Raw genomic sequence first — 13867 nt, 5'->3', positions numbered from 1 at the left:
CCAAAATGGACGACTTCCTGTGTATTTTCAGGCATCGCAACCCTGGGTGTCTTCTCGCGATAGACATGCCTACCAAATTTTATGTTTCCAAGTGAAACAAGGTGAAAAAGTTGTTGACTTTTTGACTATGCGGAAGCCCTCCAAATGGGGCGACATTATCAGTAGTGTTGCTATGGAAACAGTCATGTCATAGCGGGCCCTGACAGGCAGTAAACAGGCGAGTGACTGCAATGTTTGTTTTTCGGTCCGTCAGAGAAGAAAAGAGCGGAAAGTGCCCGCCGCTGTCAGAGTCCACGGCGTCGCCACGCGAGCGCGTCAGTCTGTGTGATGTTTGTCACGGTGAAGGCGAGTCAGGGTTAATCCCGTCTTTTGTTCAGCGAGGCGACCGACGCGGCGACTCCAAAGGTCGCCAACTCTGATGCTTGGGAAACAAAAGCGGCACGGTGGCGGCGGAGCGGCCGCTGAACTGAGACGACCCAGCGGAGCAAGCCATTTGTCGTGGATAAAAGACTGTTTACTTCTCGAGACAGCAATCTCTCTCTGGCGAAGAAGCGGAAGACAAACGTCTTGACGACTGGTTGCAATTGAACAATGAAAGGCAAAAACACATCTCCAGTCGCTGAAAAGCTTCAAATGCGCTGGTGTAATTCAAAACTTCAGTTCGGTGAGTATCAAAGCATCTGCTGTGCCGCGTTGGCGAGGCAAGGCAGGCATGTCACACTCAATCCCAAAAGTCGCAACGCGTCTTCGCGTCGTCTATCAACTACATCAATTCCCTTTTGCTTTAAATATTGCTGACTTGTGGGTGATATACTTTCATAAAGGTTGTTCAAGAATAACTTTTGCTAAAAGTGGCTTAAAGGTTGCAAATTTGTATAATTCGGATGATCCTGATCCCCAAAGTGTTCCGTTAAACACAGGGGTCTTCAATCCTGTTCCTCAAGGGCCGGTGTCCTTCCCATTTTTCATCTTTCCCTGGTGCAACACACCTGAACGATCGTTATCTCGTTTTTGCATTCCTTTATGATTATCCGATGGTTTGAATCAGCAGTGTTGCAGCTGGGAGAGATGGAAAACCTGCAGGGCACTGGTCCTCGAGGAACAGGATTGAGGACCCCTGCATTAACATGTATTTAAAATATAGGAGGAAACCAGAGTACCCGGAGAAATCCCACGCAGGCACGGGGAGAACATGCAAACTCCACACAGGAAGACGGAAGCCCATCAAACCTCGCACCTCTGTAGTGTGAGGCGAACATGCTAACCAGTTGTCCACCGTGCCACCTTGCATGCAAAATTAGTCACCGGTTAAAACAACGAAATAAAAAAGACTCATATATCACTTGTTGGTCTTTTCTACAGTCTGTATTTTATCTGAGCTTCTCAAAAAGTCAGGAGAGAAGCAGCCTTCCCAGCATGCTTCGCTGCAGTTCTAATTAAAGCCTGTGACTGTGTTTATTGGTATATGTGTTATTTGGAAAAGCAGGGTGTGATGTAGTTACAGGGGTGTTGTTTCTAGCTGAGTATTCCATTTTTTTTCGAATCAAATTATTTTGACTTTTGCTTACGCCATACGGAACAGAGATGCGATATATTGAAATGGCCTGCAGAGATTTCACAATGTGTAAGCGGACAGTTTTAAAAAAATAAATAAAAATTAATTAATTAAATAAATAAATAAAAATTAAATAAAATAATTGAAATATACATATATATATATATATATATATATATATATTAGAGGTGTCCATCTCTTCAGAAAATATGATTTTTTTTTTTTAAATTGACCTTATACTTTTTGGAGAAGAATATGTAGTGATGTTACGTGCATAAACACAAAGGATGAATTCATGCAATGTAGTATTTATGTCAAGAACAAAGTTATATATTCAAATAAATTCACTTTTTCATTTCTTTGTTCAAACGAATAAAGTATTTATTTTTTTTTGCTCTTGTGCCCAAATGGAAAGAAGCACAAAGGTTTCGATAGAACCCAGCAGACGAAACAATGTTTACTCCTTTGTGGCACACGTCACCTGACATTAGGGGATGACCTTCAGTCAGAAGGTCGCCATGGCGATATTTCCACTCAAGCCACCTGTGTACTCTTTGCTCTCACAAGTGGACAAACACAGCGGCCGCTTTCTTCCTTTCTCAGAGGCCAGTCACTCGTTGCTCGAGCGCACGCACACTAAAACACACGCACGCTTCTTCTGCGCTTCTTGCAAATGAAGGCTGGCTGCGAATCACGACGTCTTGAGTGTGAATCAGAAGCTCTTCTTGTGCAAAGAATAGAGCGAAAAGCAGCATGTGGAGCGACCAAGGATTTAGTGCAAGCCACAGCGGCTCGAAGAAAGCGAAAAAAGGCAAACGCTCACATTTATAAAGCGCGGGTATCTGCGCATTTGCTTTTGAGAAAATGTCATATTGGATTTTTGGAAAAAAAAAAAAAAAAGTAATAATTTTGTGATTTTTTTTGTTTTGTTTTTTGGCGGGGAGTGGTTTTTCTTTGTTTTTGCAAAAAGCGTATCTTGACAAGGTATGGAAGCGTATTGCTGCCACACCAAAAAAAAAAAATTAATAACCAAACCATAATTATTAATCCGATAAATTTAATGCTAAAACATGGCAAGAGTCCCCATTTAATGTGATAAGTGTCACGTTTTGACATTTTTAGTTTCTCATAAAAACATGACAAGTTTGCCTTCTGCAAAAAACAACGCAACAAATTCCTTCTGGTTCAGGTGAATGGCAAATGTGTGCCTTATAAAATCTGAAATATTTAGAAACGCTCGGCCTTGATTTTCATTTATATATATGATTATATTTTTATATGTATAACTTTAATCTCTGAGACACAAAGGGACTCCCCCCCCCCCAATTGACCCGAAGCAGAAGTCAAACTTGACGATCGCCATTCACTCAATGCAATTTCAACTCGCAACTGCGACATAATTAGTTGACCCTACGTACGTTCTGTTTGAGTGTCAGGTGCCGAAAGTTGTAAAACTCCGTCAAAATCCATGTGAGAAGCCAATATTAGCTCGGCTGACCTCAAATCAAAGCAATGCAACGTCGCCATCTACTGGTGGATATGAGTCATTGCAGTAGTTTAGAAACCTGAATAAAACACGCTAGCCGGGCGGGACTCTCGCCCCCGTCTACCAATTGAAAATCATACTTGACAATTAATATCATATATTGACATGCGTGGATTGACAAATGATGTCAAAGAGCTATTTGTCCCCTCACAGTCCAAGTTTTTCAAGCTTCACCAATGCGAACGACGTAGTATAAGTATATCCATTGTATATCCATTCGTTTGCCTCGCCTTGTTGGCTGTCGGCTCTGCCGAGGCCCGAGCTTCCTGGAGGAAGACGAGGATGAGCACGAAGAGAGGGAGGCTCTTCAGGGGAAGCTCCTGTCTGTTAATTAGCGGCGAGCAGATGGAAGAAAGTCCGCACGTCGCAGGGGGATCAACTCTCGCCGAGAAGCTGCAGCGGCAAAATGCTTTTATTTATTTCTCAGCTCAGTCGGAGTCGCCTCTCCGAAGCTCAGGATTCCCCCCCCCCACCCCCCGGGAGAGCCGAGAAGCGTCCTTCTCCTCGGGGACTTTGCCGAAGATTCTTCCCTCGGCTGGTTGAGCGTTTGAGTTGAGTTACTTGTGGCGACTTTGTTTACGAGCATCTGTGTACACTCGCGAGCACCGAATCAGCCATAACCTCGTCGGCCCCTTACGCAAAACGGACCACGGAGGCTTCTGCTGAGGCATCTGCGCCGGCGGCGGCAGACGGCTTATGATGCACGTAAACACTCTGGGAAGACGAGTCCCGAGGAACGTCTGGATTTACCCAAGTCACATCCAAGGAAAACACAGACATCTGGGAATTCGACACGGTTTGTGGTGAGGTTTAAGGAAACTTCTGGTGGTTTCGTTTGATTTCGACTAAGCTTGAACCGAGTGGGAGGGGTCTGATTCGAAGTGAAGATGTTAGTTTTTACAGCGGTGTGTCGTTTGGCTGGGGAACGGTGCCGAAAATTGTTCAGGAAAAAACAAGTTCATTTCGTTAGAAGCAGCAGGTGGTACATTAACTTCAATAGTCACAAACTGGAATCCAACCGATTACCACCGTCAAACATACGTTTTATATATTTTTTACGTTATTCCGAATAAGAGGGTCTCGCCCAGCTTGTCTATGAAATTCAGGTGTGTAAACTGTTGTAATGACAAACAGACGCTGGTAGAGGGCGACGTTACACCACTTACGATTTGAGTCACATTTTTTTTGGGAGTTACGCATGAAAATTAGTCGGTGAATCTCAGGTTGTCGTGTTTATTATGAGGGAGACAAATCCCAACACGTTGAACGTCGGACAAATTTAGGCACCTCACACTTGAGGAGAGTCGGTATGTCGGCGATGAGCAGAGTATGAGTTGCGGTTCTTCCATATAATTTGCCTGCGTGGGTTTTTGCCGGGTATTCCGGTTTGCTCCCACATTCCAAAAACATGCACGGCAGATTGATTCGACAATCTAAATTTAACTTGACTTGGACTCTGACCTTTGTGACTTGAATTTGGACTTGGACCTTTGCGACTCGAACTTGACTTGGACTCTGACTTTGAGACTCGGACTTGACTTGGACTCTGACCTTTGTGACTTGAATTTGGACTTGGACCTTTGCGACTCGAACTTGACTTGGATTCGGACTTTCATGACTCGAACTTGGACCTTTACGACTCGGACTTGACTTGGACTCTGACTTTGAGACTCTGACTTGACTTGGACTCTGACCTTTGTGACTTGAATTTGGACTTGGACCTTTGCGACTCGAACTTGACTTGGACTCTGACTTTGAGACTCGGACTTGACTTGGACTCTGACTTTGAGACTCAGACTTGACTTGGACTCTGACCTTTGTCACTTGAATTTGGACTTAGACCTTTGCGACTCGAACTTGACTTGGACTCTGACCGTTATAACATGAACTTGACCTAGGCTTGATAAAGATGGACCAGACTCTACAGCCCTGGCATGTGATGCTAAAATTCTGAAGCATTTAGTTTTCACTTTGTGCAACTAGAAAATGATGCTTAAGTTGAACCGTTCTCCATAAAAAAGAAGCCGTTTTAGCTCAACTTAATTTGTGACATGGTAAAGAATGATGACACAGATTTCATGTGTCACGTATCAGTGGGTCTTCATTCTTTCGAAAATATTCATAAGCACTCATTTGGAAATGTTTTGTCTATGAAATTCCAGACTTTTCCTCATTGGTGTGTGTGCGTGGGTGTGGGGGTGTGTGTGTGCCCAGGGAGTATGTTGAATATTGAAGAGAGTAAACAAAAGATAATCACAGAAAGCATCATTCCGTCTAAAGTTTTTAACGTCGCACTGAGCAAATATTTCAATCAACATCATGAATAAACACCAAACTCTTGAACTATGAACTCAATGTGAGACTGGGGGAAAAAAGGCGGATTCTGGACTGGATGTGAATCTCGCTGCCCTTAAAAGTAATCAGATTACAGGCTTTAATATGATTTTAATAGATTTCTCAGTGTGTGTGAAGAGCAAAGGTTGAAGCGTCAAGAAATTCAATTAAAACGAGAATGGGCAAATCTGTGAAAATTCCCAAATGTTAATGGTGAATTTACACACGCTTAGCACATGAAAGAGATCCTATCAGCAGCCAAAAGAGATTCTCAAATCAAGCCCTCCTAAGCCCATTTTACTTAGCAACATGAAACTTAGTTATCTGTCATAAATAGACCACAAAAAAAGCAGTAAAACACAAAGAATTCTAATAACGCAATTTTACAATGTTTAAAAGTCTTGATTTGGTAGTGCGTATCGAAATGATTTGAAAATACACGCAGTTCACAACATGTCATATGTTTATCACAAGTAGACCCACAAAAAAGTCTTAGAAACAGAAAATACACGGGAAGACTGATTTATTTAATTTTTTTTTTTTTGGAAGGAACCATTATAAGCTCAGTTAATGAACTCATTCACTACCAGCCCAATGCCCAATTAATGCGAAATTTCAACCTTCATTCTGATTTTGATGAAAATCTGAACTCTAAAAAATGTCATTCGCACGGTTCAATCATCAAACACGGTAGTGTCGCTCTGAATTCTCTGAAAATTGAGCGCCTAAATCCCGTTTTAGTTGAAAATGTGACATTTGGGTCAAATGTCAATCGGGAGTTGACCCACAAAAAAGTCTCAAGAAGCCATGTACAAAAAAGCACAAGTCAACCATTTTGATTTGAAGCGGCCATTTTTTTTAGGCTCATTTCATTCATTTCCAGGGGCCCTTGAATGACATTGCGATTTTTGCCCGATTGCTCCCAATTTTGAGCCACGAGATTAACATTAATTTTAGTTGATAATTTCACGTTTCAAGTTTGATACCTCCCAACTTCAATATTGTGCAAGTACCAAGATCCACTCATGGCTGGGCACAGCTTTAATGTTTGATTTGAGATTTGACAGGCAAACTCAAAAAAGAGGATCTGCTTGGTTGACGTCTCCAGTGGAGCGCCGTCTCCTCCATGTCCACCACATCAGCGCCTTAACAAGTCAAGTTCCACGCTGCCGATCTCATCATCCATGACACTAAACTCTCTGATGAGACTTTTATTTTTCCACCTTCACACCTGCGGCCATTTTTACCTTTTTTTCCCCCATCTTTTGTATCGTGTCAGCAACGCAGCCATGTGATACATGACAGGCTCCGAGGGGTTAATTGTGGCTCTAATCAATATTGTAGCTCATGTTGTGCGCTCCCCGCGGCCCAAAGGTCTCCGGCAAAACACGCACACACACACACACACACACAGTCAATAAATCATCCAATGTGACTTTTACAGATGCTTTTATTGTGATGTGTTGTTGCTTTTGTGATGTATCGACAAAGCAAATAGGGAAACAGGCATCATGTGACCTCCGCCAACCTCACTCACACACAACCCATGGGAAGGAAAACACTCAGGAAAATGTTAGGGATGGTAAAACAGCTCGAGTGGGTCCACATAGTCGATAGTATTCAAAGTACCGCACGTGCGACCTTTGGGAACATGTTTTTTTTTCTGCCTGACTAAAATAAAGTGTAATTGCACATCCACTCCAGTAGTTGGCAGTGGCGCTCTCATTGCTCATTGTGCGGAGCGAGTATTAACTCTGCGGTGTAGGTTTTTTTTTAAACAAAAATGCTTTTATTGATGATGGGGTGGGGGCATGAATTGTTTTTTTCTTGCGTGGAGGGGGGGTGTGGGGGGCGGAACAGAAAATAATGGAGAAACACTGGGCTAACGCGACAAAAACCAGCACGAATAAAAAAAATTATTAGGGTGACAGCGCACGCTTTTAATCATTTTGATAAAAATAAAAGAATAATAATAATAATTCTTATATTATTACTGCTCCTCTGCCTGTTTCTCGACTCCAACATGCGCATCATCTTTGCTTTTCTGCTAAGTGACAGGTCGGCGGACACCCGAAAACCACTTCCATCTCCACTTGTTCCGTCAGTGTTTCAAAGTTTTCCATCAGTCCGCCAACCAAACAGAAGTCCGTCAGTGACGGATATTCCGTCGGTCAATTGTAACTTATATGGTCTATTGAAGGTGTGGGCAAACTACGGCCCAGGGGGCACATGCAGCCCGTTAAATGTTTTAATCTGGTTCGCCAAACTTGAAAAAAATTAAATAGGAATAAATGTTTTATTTTCTAAATATCGTGGTATGTCAAAGAAATATTTTGTAATGCTTTTGTTCACTTCCCTTTAAAATTAAATGTTTTGTTTTTTTCTCCGATGAGGTGAGGTTACCAAAACACTCCATCCATCTGCTCCTGGTCCGCCGGCCTCTCTGTCAAATTTTAGAACCCATTGTGGCCCGCCAATCCAAAAGTTTGCCCACACCTGGTCTATTGCGTCAGTTCTGCTTCCACTTTCTCTCTTGTACTTTCACCACAAAATAGTTTCTTCAAAAAGGCTCATGATGATGTTCAGGTTGTCTGAATTGTGGAGCTGGTTGTTCGTACTTTATTTTTATCAAAATGCCGGAGCTGATTTCTGAGTTGGGACGGCAAGTCGGGAAGCTCCTCGTCGTCGTGCGTGAACGTGACGATGTCACCTCCCCGATGTTGATCTGCGATGTACCAGGCAGAGTCAACCACCGTGCATGCTATCATCGCATCATTTCACGGTGGCTGCATCAGCACGTGTGTGTGTGTGTGTGTGTGTGTAAGAGGATCAGTCACCCTACATTCAAGCAATAAATGCCTGACTGGATGTCACACTCCTGCTGGCACCCTCCCGTCGCTTATGCTTTTTTTGCACTCGTACATACACACTGCTTATCAGTGAAACGCAGCCTAGCGAACGCGCAACACACACATGAAAGGATGCAACATACAAACACACAAACATACATCAAAGACAAAAGACGTAATGGTGCCACCTTCACAAACACAAAGAGAATAATCAAAGAGCAAAGGTGACAACTTGTTATGATTCCAATTATGATGATTTTATTATTGATGTCATTCGTCTGGTGCATCACTTTTGTCTTCCTAAGCGAGCGCGACTGTCATGGAAATAAATAGTCCCCCTGAGGATGAGCAAACACCACCACCACCACCACCACCACGAAGCGGCTTTTCAGTGCTCATTTTAAAAACAATTCATCATTCAAAATTAATAGAAAGGGGTGCTCTGATGTAGAAAATGCATGTGTTCAAGAGATGGAAATGAACTTGCACCAATATAGATAGGACATATTTAAGCAAAAAAAAATAAATAAAAAATTCTCTAAAATAAATTAATAAAATAAAAAATTTAATTAATTAATTTATTTATTAAAGTAAAATTGAATTAAATTCAATTAATTAAATAACAATTAAAATAAAATAAAAACAGAAGTGCCAAACACCCGTTTCACTGAAATAGACTCATGGCACAAATTGAACGGAAGAAACCAATTTTGGTTGCAATTTGACAAATTCCTTCCAGGACATTTTCCCAAATGAGGAATCACAGAGACAAATTTGTCTGCGCAATTTGGGCGTAGCACAACGTCAAAGTTTGAGAAACATTAAAAGGGAAACTCTAATAACTCAATTTCTCAATATCTTACGACATCCTTAAGTAAATCCTTAACTGTGTGTGTGTGTGTGTACACGTGTGGGGGTGTGTCGGGGGGTGAGTGTGTGTGTCCCTCATCCATCACCGTATATTGAAACAGGCAGCAGCTCTCTGACTGACTGCTGGCTAAGCAGAAGCAGGAGAGCAAATTAACAAGATTCACTTACGTAGACACACACTCCACGCACGCTCACACACAGATACTGTAAAAGCTATTTTCAACTGGAGTTCCAGAAGATTTTAGGAGCTCTAATCAGATATTTTCTGGGCTGCAGATTTCATCCCATACATGGCCCCATTAAATTAGGATTATTGTGTCCACCTGTGGTTGTCATCTCACTCTTTGGTGGTAGCCAATCAGCTCCCTCCAACCCTTTTGTGTCTTGGCCAGGTGTACCTCGTTGTCGGGTCAATTCGTTTGGATTTAGTTCCCTGGTTCCTTTAAGTCCTTGTCCGGTCATTTTGTCAGATTGAGGTGGACCGGGACCGGGACCAGGACCAGACTCAGAATCAGGACCAACCAGGAAAGCAAGGCAGGACTTAAAAGGGAATTTAATGTAAAGAAAACAAAAAGGCAGACATGGAACTTTGAACAAACAAAAACATACTAAAGCACAAAATAACATTGTAACTAAACAAATGCAACAAGATGTGGCTCAGGCAGGAGGACAACTGACATAGACACACGACAGTAGACAATGACTGGACAAGGAAGCGGGGAATTAAATACAAACAAATTGACAAGACAACGAGGAACACCTGGCCACGATACAAAGGGTTGGAGGGAGCTGATTGGCTGACACCAAAGAGTGGGTTGACAAGCACAGGTGGAGAGAATAAGAATAATGAAACTGACAAAGAATCACAAGGAAAACCTGGAACTAAATATTAAACCAAAACAGAACCAAACTAACTGCACTGATCACAAATCCAAAGTGATGCAACTTCGCTATTTACAGCCAAGTGTTTCACGGCCATTCCAGTAAAAGTCCACGTCTACAATTACACCCAACCACAAAGCTTTCTCGAAAAGCAGCGCTCTCCGAGCAGGGTGTTTTATTGACCCTTATACGTTACCCCTGGAGCAACATTTCGGCAGTAGCTCCGTAGCATCTTCAGTTACTTTTTATCCGAATTCAAATCCCCTCTCGCTCTTGTTTGCTTGTTTTTCTCGCCCAGCTCCTTCCTCTCTAATCCTGCATTGTTTTCATTTCAAGGTTTACATGAAGGTTGCCGTGACGATCCGGGGCCTCCTCCTCCTCCTCGTCTTCCTCCTCCATCTGTACACCTCATCTCCTGCCTCAGAAGGCGTAACAACATAACACTTCTTTTTACAAGACAAAACATGCGGCGGCAAAGATGATTGTGAGCCAAAGCCTGGCAGCGCACGGAGGCGAGCTTCCAAAAAAAATGAAGAAAAACAAAAAAAAATAAAAAGGCATCCTCAGAGGCGGTCAGACAAAACGATCGCGGCAGGTGCACTTAAGTGGAGGAGGAGGAGGAGGAGGAAGAAGAATTGGAGGAGGAGAGGAAACGCTGAAATGAAACACTTCCTCCCTCGCAAGCAAGGAGACTAAACACACGTGTTAATGCTTCCTTCCTCCTCGGGGACGAGGAGGAAGGAGGAGTTGAGGCTCAACTCCCGGCGGCTAGAAACACATGCGCTCAACAGCAGGTGGATCACGCATACACACGCACACACACACGCACGCACGCGCGCGCGCCGCGCCATGGAGTGTTTTCTTTTTGAGAAGGCGCAAGTGGAAAAGAACAAGCAGCCGGTTTGTCTTTTAAAGAGACACAAAAGAGAAGATTCAACCATTGATCAGTTGATTTATTGATTGATGCACTTGAGGTTGTTTTTCTCTTCACAATCTGTTCCTGCCGTTTTTCTTGGATTTTTACAAGGACTTTTCACGCAGGATATAATAGGTATAAAAACAAACCTGTGTTTCAAGCCAAAAGCTACGGTTTCAAATAATGGTTCGGATTTCATATTGTAACGAATTGGGTAGTCTGTTATCTGTTCGTGTGTTTTGCTGAGTTGTGTTGTTTCCGACTTTCATGAACGCATCACGCGACTCACTGGACGGGAGGGGTGTGCGAGAAAGAGAACGAGAGAGTGAGTGAGACGTTGTGCTGATGACGGAGCAAGTTGCCCGGAGTTGTCATCGGTAACGGCGAACAGTTGCCGTTTTATAAGAATTGGGAAAATAAAGAGAGAATTTAAAGGAGGTCTGACGTGTGTCTTTCAAAGACACAACAAAATAAATGTTTCACATAGGGTTTGAAACAAGGGTTAGAGTTTGAAATAATGTTTTTTAGGAGTTCAAAACAGGGACTTTGTCTCAATTATAGTTCAGTCCAGATGAATGGTTTTAACATATGGTTTCTGCACAGCAAATTATTTTTGATGTACAGTGTTTAATATCCATCCAACCATGCGTTATCCAAGCTGCTTCTCCTCACGAGGGTCGCGGGGGTGCTGGAGCCTATCCCAGTTTTCTTCAGGCAGTAGGCGGGGCACACCCTGAACTGGTTGCCAGCCAATCGCAGGGCACACAAAGACAAATAACCATCCGGGCTCAAAATCACACCGAGGGGCAATTCAGAGTGTTCAATCAACCTGCCATGCATGTTTTTGGAATGTGGGCGGAAACCGGAGTACCCGGAGAAAACCCACACATGGACGAGGAGTGCATGCGAACTCGAACCCTGCACCTCTGAACTGTGAGGCGGACGTGCTAACCAGTCGCCCACCTTGCCGCCCCGTGTGTGTTTTGAATGTTTTTGTGGTGGCAAAGAATTGCAATCCCTCATCTTGTAACAACACCAAAATCTGGTGCTGCGGGAGCGAGTGGGAGATAAAAGATGAACCCGAGGTTGCTGGCGGAACAAAATGTGAAACCACAACGGCGGCTCGGCCAGGAGAATCCATCTGTCGCAGGCCGAGTCAGCTGACCGGATCAGCCGAATGTGCCGACTCGTGCGCTTGATATGCCGCGTTGACGTGTGAAAGTGTGCACGTTGTGAGCGATGTGTTTACTTTGGTAACAGCAGGACACATCTCAGCCAGCGGCAGATGGCCGGAGAAGAAATATTGTCGACATTTTGGGGATTTATTGTGGAATTTTTGTCAGTCAGATCCACAATTTTGCTGTCATGAGTTGGTCAGTTCCGTCGTTGGGCTCTGTTGTGCAAACTGGAAATAATAATAAATAAATAAATAAATAAATAAATAAATCATCCCTCTGGCCTGCTTTCCTCAACAACATGAAATTCGACGTGCGTGTGTAACGAGTAGACACAAGAAGTCATACGTAAAAACACACAGAAAGTCGGCCATTTTGGATTGAAGCGCCTAATTTAGTATTTCAAAAATTAAGGTCTGTAATCCAATTTCACTTTGCAAGATGAAATTTAACACGCAAGTCGATCTTGAATAGACCTGGAAAAAGTTCTCATGAAGCCATGTCTGGAAACACGCAGAAAGTCTGCCATATTGGTTTCAAGTTGGCATTTTGTACTCGGTGGATCATTTAAAATACAGCCGCTGCAATTTGAACCTTTTATACCGGATTGATGAACGGAACAGTCATTTAAGTCAGGTGATTCTCATGACGCTTGCTCTTATGTGCTGAAGCTATAAATAACGGTGAAAGTGTGCATGAACATTTGAATACATGTGATGGTGCCTCACGCCTCCCCAGAAATCATGACTCATCAGGAAATGTGTTTTTTTTTTTCTTTTTTTATTTATCTTATATCACAGATTGAATCGAGGTGAGAAATTGTAGCCTGCGGCGGGCGGCTGTGTCGTTGCCATTCAGGTGATGCGTCACCTGAGCTCAAATGCGGCTTGCCTTCTGGCAAGTGGACGCCGGTGGTTTGCTCAGCTAAACATCACCTCGGAAAACGTGCTAATTGGATTGTTGTTCACGCACATGCTGCTGTGCAAATTTGTCCAACAACAATGTGTTCATGTTGTGGTATCTTTAATTACATAAGAGTTGCTAATACGCTAAATTTGGCTCCCATCAGTAGCTTCTGTTTTTTTGGAGCACTCCTTGATTGTCTTTGTTGTTTTTATTGCTCCCATTTTTGTGGTCCTTCTTCTACTCGGCCCTTTTGGATCAACGGCCAACATGTAGCGTGGTGCAAAATTACTTGTCTTTATCAATCTGTCGCAACACATTTAACTCATTCACTACCATTGACGGCTAAAGACGTCAAAGCTCCTTTTTTTTTTTTTTTTTGTTTGCTTTTTTTTTTTTTACTCGGCTGGCCGTGAATTAGTCATTAATTTTGAAGGGTTTTATTTTGGGTTTCTGAAACACAAAATATCAACATTTATTCACAATGTTCGTTCTACACTGCTAAAGCGGAGCAAGGCAGTGAATGCTGCCCTCTACGGGTCAGAGTTAGTCATGGCGGCAAAAATACAATAATTTCCCTCATTTACAAATAAGCAATAATATAAAACGATCACACTCTTAACATGGCCTGCACTAGGAATCACAACTAAATATCTGTGGAAACAATTCAATTCCAATTACAATCATTTTGAATATGAATGAATGCCACAAACACAGTATGGTTCTCATCTTGGACTTCATAAACTTTAATTCATTACTTGAGACTGGAAATTTAGCTCCCAATTGTGTCCCCCCCCCCCCACCATCCACTTCTTTAACAAATAGCTACTTGTGCTT

General features: G+C 42.8%; 1 long non-coding RNA gene across 1 annotated transcript; it reads left to right on the top strand.

Moving 5' to 3' along the window:
- The first annotated feature begins 270 nt into the window (after window positions 1–270).
- On the top strand, window positions 271–1342 carry LOC148338643 (uncharacterized). Its single transcript, XR_015842985.1, has 2 exons — window positions 271–664; window positions 1145–1342. It is a non-coding gene; the product is annotated as an uncharacterized LOC148338643 (long non-coding RNA).
- The last annotated feature ends 12525 nt before the right edge of the window (window positions 1343–13867 follow it).

The sequence above is a fragment of the Idiotropiscis lumnitzeri genome, chromosome 4, assembly GCF_059441095.1.
Source record: "Idiotropiscis lumnitzeri isolate Australia: NSW breed Sydney's pygmy pipehorse chromosome 4, RoL_Ilum_1.0, whole genome shotgun sequence".
In the NCBI taxonomy this organism is placed as follows: domain Eukaryota; kingdom Metazoa; phylum Chordata; class Actinopteri; order Syngnathiformes; family Syngnathidae; genus Idiotropiscis; species Idiotropiscis lumnitzeri.
This window is presented reverse-complemented; position numbering and strand designations above follow the sequence as displayed.